The sequence below is a fragment of the Xyrauchen texanus genome, chromosome 33 (genome assembly GCF_025860055.1).
Source record: "Xyrauchen texanus isolate HMW12.3.18 chromosome 33, RBS_HiC_50CHRs, whole genome shotgun sequence".
NCBI lineage: Eukaryota > Metazoa > Chordata > Actinopteri > Cypriniformes > Catostomidae > Xyrauchen > Xyrauchen texanus.
Window position 1 is genome coordinate 20,367,936 of NC_068308.1, and position 6,083 is coordinate 20,374,018.

A 6,083-nucleotide genomic window follows, 5' to 3' on the forward strand; every position below is an offset into this window, starting at 1 on the left:
TGGCACTCCTGGACCACCAAGGTGGACATCGCCTGCCCGAGAGCCTGCACCATGACCTTCGTCACTCGGAGCGTGAGATCGGTCGCCAAGCACTGCTCCTGCATCACTCCCGGGTCAGGACTACCCTCATGCATCTCTTTCAATGCCTTGGCCTAGTACAATTGCAGGAATGCCATGGCGTGCAGGGCGGAGGTGGTCTGTCCAGAGGCACTGTAAGCCTTGGTCACCAAGGACGACGTGGAATTACGGCTTTGGATGGGAGGCTCGAGTGAGTCCGCCAGGTTTGTGGGCACAGGTGCATCGCAACCGCCTGTCCACCTGGGGAATTTCTGTGTACCCCCTGGCCACCCATCATCGAGGGTAGTGAGAGTGGAGAAGCTTAGAAGTCAGGTCTGGGCAGTAAAAGGTGCTTGCCACAACTTCGTGAGCTCCTCGTGAACCTCCGGGAAGAATGGAACCGGGGCAGGGTGCAGCCGTGAGTGGCGCTCTGAGCCCACTAACCAATCATCAAGCTGTGAGGACTCAGGGCAGGGCGGAGGGTTCCACTCAAGCCCTGCGCTCACGGCAGCTCAGGAACCTTGTCTGCCAGCTCCGCATCGGCCTCAGACTGGACAACCACACCCGAAGGTGGGAGCCCAGTCGAGTCCTCCGCATCCAACTGGATCAACCCGCTCTCTGATCCTGCTTTCGAGCCCCAAATGAGACATCAAACTCTCCCTACGACGAGACGCCTGTCTTATCCCAGAACTTGACAGGGGCAAACAAGTGTCCGTGGGGGATTACCCAGTGGAACCACTCCCATTGTGGTCCCCAAATCGCCCCCAGTGCTAACCGTTGTGTCCTCGTACCCATAGGTAGAAGGTCAGCAATGTTGACATGGTCATGCTCTCACAGTGAGCATGTGAGGAAAGGCATCTTTAAAAAGACGCTCTCCGTCATTGCCACTCTTATAGAAGAAAATACTCTTTTAGAATATACTCTATCTTTTAAGATGTCGAAGCACCCAGGGGTGTTCTCTGCACTTATCCGCGCATGAGGGGGAGAAACCGCTGAAATGTGCTGTATATCCAACAGCATACGCAGAGGTGAATGGAACCGCAGTGGAATTCAGTGAATTCGCTCCGAAGAAAAAATGTGAATGAGTGGTTACAAGCCAGCTCCTTTTATACACGTATGTCCAGGGGAACGGCATGCAAATTCTACCCAATAGATTCTCCCAAGAGTGACCCCTAGTTTCACTACATCAACGCAACGTCAGGTGAATGACAGATACTGCAGGTAACCACCATTCTACAGTCTGCTTCAGCAAGAGTTGCAAATCATTTGTTTTACTCATAGATTTTTCTACAATATGCTGATAGTTGTGACAGAAGCAAAGCGTCCAGGTCACCAGGCAATGCTTGATCCTTACCTCCAAATAAATAAATTGCTGATGGAGATGTTAATTAACATATTCATATGACATTTAATTTTGTTCTCTTCTCTAAAAAGTTTGCAAACAATTTTTTATGTATTTGCAATAATCAAAGCTCCTATGGGTGAGAATATTGCTCTGTTGTTAAGGGAACTGTTATCTTGAATTAATTTATCCTGCTGAGAGGCATTGCCAGAGACAATACTAGTCTTCTAAATAAAAGTATTTCAGCATCAAAGGGGATGACAAAATTCCCCTTGTTCATTGTAAAGAGACTAAAAGAGGAAATGACTGGTAAATAATGAGTCTGTCTGATGAGGTTACAGTGACATAACATCTTATGAAACAATAGCTATTGGGTGGAAAAGTATCCTTGTGTGAAGTTCAAGAATCTCATTGAAGTATTTATTTATTTGTTTGTTTGTTTTTCAAGATACCTCTGAGCATGAAAATATTTATTTGCTGTTAAACAAGATATCTTCATAGGAACCGCATGGCTAACACACTCTCGTGGCGAAATCGTCAAGACTTACATGACTTTTCAAAATATGGCTAATTTGTATGATGTCGTGAGACTGCACTCGTTTGAATTCCTACGACTTTCACCACAGCCAATGGCGTCGCTGGACATCATTTCCATTTAATACATGACAATTACTTGCTTCTGTCACACACAACAGTTTCCTATCATGTTTACACAGTCTACTGATTGATTAAGATTAGATAAGAGGTTTGGGTAAGGGCTTAATTTTAAGTCAGTAAGTCTCTAACGCCTCTTGCATGGAACTCGCACTTACTTCCGCATTTGATATCTGGGAATTTGCACGTGATGAAGTCGTAAGTGTTTATGCGAACAACATTGTACGAGACCATACGAAATAGTCATCTTGTAAATTAGGCCTATGTACGAATTTTCATGAGATCGGTTTGGCATGGCTATTAACCTTGCCACCATCAGCACCTTTCAATAGATTAGTAAAATATGCAGTGTAATTCTTTTTTTTTTTGACAGATTTTGCACTGATGAGTGACTATCAATTGAGACTGAGATTGCGCTTATTTGATTCAGCAGTACAGAGAACTCCTGTAATTGATATTGATATTGAACTGATACTGATAAATATATTTATAATGATAAAATCATTACATGGATTGCAAAAAATGGCACAAGGTCCGATATAGAGAGATATAGGCTTGTCATGATATTTATTATGCATCATTATTTACTTTTGCTGTATTTTTACATGTATCAGTCACTTGGCGCTCTCTCTTTCTCTTATGGAGAGAGAGAGAATGACACCTTGTAGATGCTTAAAATGAAAACCAGGCACGGCTCGTCAGTATGGGCAGGAAGGGCAAAGCCCTATCTAAATATTCATCCAGGAGATCCATACTATAAACTGTCAATAATATAATTTGTTTGCCCGTCAATGTGTTCAAAATGCTGACATGTATTTAAAAGCAGGGCTTGCATAATTTTTTTTTTTCTATTTTTAAGTCGTAATGTAGTTGAAAGCTCCGTTACACAGTATACATATACACGGTATACATATATAAGCATGTTGGGCATATAGTCTATTGCCCTCTGTGGTCAAATACTGCAACAAGCCATGGACCTTATTCACGGTAGCACCATCTTTGGCGCTGTGAGGGATAGATTTACCATCTCTTTAATGGCACGCATGGTATAAAGCTGTAAAAAGCTCTTAGATCACATCTGAGTTTCTTTGTCTACTGAATGTTCTTCAAAAGCTTTTTTTTTTTATTTTATTTTGTATTTATTTTTATTGGCGGAACAATACAAAAATCCTCTAAACAGCAGTTCAGTTCCACTGAAGAGACTGTAACTCGATCCCTCACAGCCTCGTTGTCATTCTTGTCAAAAATCAAAGATGTTGCTGCTGTGAATAAGGTCTGTGGAGAAATTAATCTGCCCATAAAAGTAGTGCCAAAGCAAAGGTAACTTTTGTAGTAGGGCACGCCAGCAGTGTGACAGACAATGAAAGTGAGTGTAACACCATGTTATTTCTGCAAATTTAAGACAAATTGGCCATCAAACGACTTGGTCCTGACAACCCAGACATAGAAATATTTTGGCAATCAAAAGATAAGGGTTGGTGATAAGACATTTTATGTTTTGTATGATGACAAACTGTATATAAAAAAGCCTAGGCTCTTGAAATTTTCGGTTTTTATATTTACTGTGTTTTAAAACATTATTAGAATTATAAAACACATATTTAGTACTGTGTAAATGTCTTAACGGCATGTAGATATTTCTGTTTCTCTCCTACTCCTCCATTGGGGGTTTTTAATAAATTATGATAAAATAAATTATGTAGCATTTTTTTTTTTACAATTGCCTAATTATTAAAAAAGTTGCTTCATTTCAATATAAATGACTGTTCAAATAACAAATAAAAAATGTTTTCAAATGGGTGAATGGTCTAGTACTTTAGACTTTAGACAAAATCCACATAGCTCAAAAATCTGAAGGGGCTCGAGACCCCTCGGTTTCATTGGGCATGATGCTGTTGAAAGTTACCATGGCAACAATTTCTTAATGTACAGGATGTAATGTACAATAATTTGTCAACAGGACATTGGGTACACATTACGAAGGATTTGGCCTGATCAAAGACTACAGAAAGTTGTTAAAGCTCTTTATCACAGTTCATTAGTATGTTGTTGTGCTGCACCAGTCTTAAAACTGTACATGTGTTACATTTAATGGAATAAGAGAGACAAATAATCTCTTATCCATATTACAGCTGTGGACTTATCGGCCAGTAAAAGTTTCTAATGTGCACAAGCAGACAACATCAAAGATCTGTAGACAACATGTTGTGTTGGGGTTAAGGTATTATGCACAGCACAAGGATCATCTTTGGCTAATTAACAGTATTACATATATATCTTAGATAAAATTCCAACAATAAGCAGCTGGGAGAAAGTCCTTCATTTACCTTGCCTTCATTTTATCTTGCTGCCTTGTTGAATAATGTTTGCAGTGTGCAACTTGCAGAATAGGATGAGCCCATTAAATGCATGCATCTACTCCATTGTGAGCGATTTCTATTACCACATCCATGGATTAGAGATGCTCTGATACATCTTGCATTGAACAAACCATATCCATTAGTGGGCTTAAAAGACTTGTTGATGGACAACACTTTATTCAGAGCATGCCTTATTTGATTGTAAATGGCACTGACTGACACTGGATTATATAACCTTATACCACTGCCAGCACACAGAAAAGTTAGTCATCAGTGACAACAAATCAGATGGAACGGTGAGAAAAGGAAGTAGCACCACTGACACTTACATTAGTACCAAGCACCAACTCCAAAACATTTACAGCGACTGGATCAATGTAGTGCTGATCCAGAAGTTTTGGAAATTTGTAGGACTGCAGCCTAACAGCATCCACAGACTGAGAGTGAGAGCTAATATAGAGATGGGAGGAAGTATCCATCTAACACAATCAGTCTCTTTGCTATTTCTGACAATACCGCAGACTAAAAGACTACATTAGGCAGCCCTCACCTGGTGCTGGAGCCCAGATTATGGCAGCTTTAATCAATGGAAACAGACCTGCCCACTGGCTTTTGCATGCAGACATGCCTTATAAGGTTTTCTGGCAGAAAGGCCGGGCTGAAATGTTAGTCGATGAAATGGGAAAGGGAGAGAGTGCCAGGCGCTAGTGCTCCACTAGTGTTGAGATAATTATGAAGGATAACAATATTCGAGTTAAAAAGATTGTTTTGATAAAAAAGCAAGTGTCTCGCTATTGCAGCCCTTCAAATCTTTTGATAAGATAATGATACTGTGACTTTCAACCCTCACTTCAATTAATAAGATTATACAAGATATTTTTTTATGCATTGGTGAGCTTCACTGTATTTACAGTGTATTCAAGCACACATAGAGCACAGTACACACAGACACTCATACACACAACAAACTCTCTTCTCTCCATTTTTCTGCCCAGGCACAAGCACAACAGAGCTCTAGAGGAATGAATAGGTTTCAAGTTTCTGATGCCATACAATCCTGGAGTCATTTTACTTTCACATCATCAGCTAAGCAGCATAGCCCAAGTTTAGCATACCCCTAGCACTTTACCCCAAGTTGTCATCCTTGTAGAACATCCTGATGATAGGACATCACTCAACAAGACAACATATGAACCTGTGGAAATGTGCAGTATAATATATGTCTGCCATAATTTACTCACCCTAAACCCACATGACTTTCTTCCGTGGAACATAAACGGGTATGTTGGGCAAAACGAAACCCTTGCACATCATTCACTTTCATTGCATTTTTTTTTCCACAGCAGAAAGAAAGTCATATGGGTTTGGAATAACATGAGGGTGAGTAAATATTTGGTTGAAATATGCCTTTTAAGTATACATGATCCATCTTAAGACTGACACCAATGTGACTGTATAATACTGTAGTATCCTTCTTTTTATTACCTTAACACTTTAAGCTTGGATTGGCCTACCGAGAACAAAATAGTTATCAAAATATTAATAACTACAGTCTTGACCAACACAAAATAGGTATAATTTTAAAGCTTAGAAGATATACTTTAAATGCACTTCAAAACTGAACAAGTGCTTTGAAATTTAAAGACAAATCAGAAGTGTTCCTTTTTAAT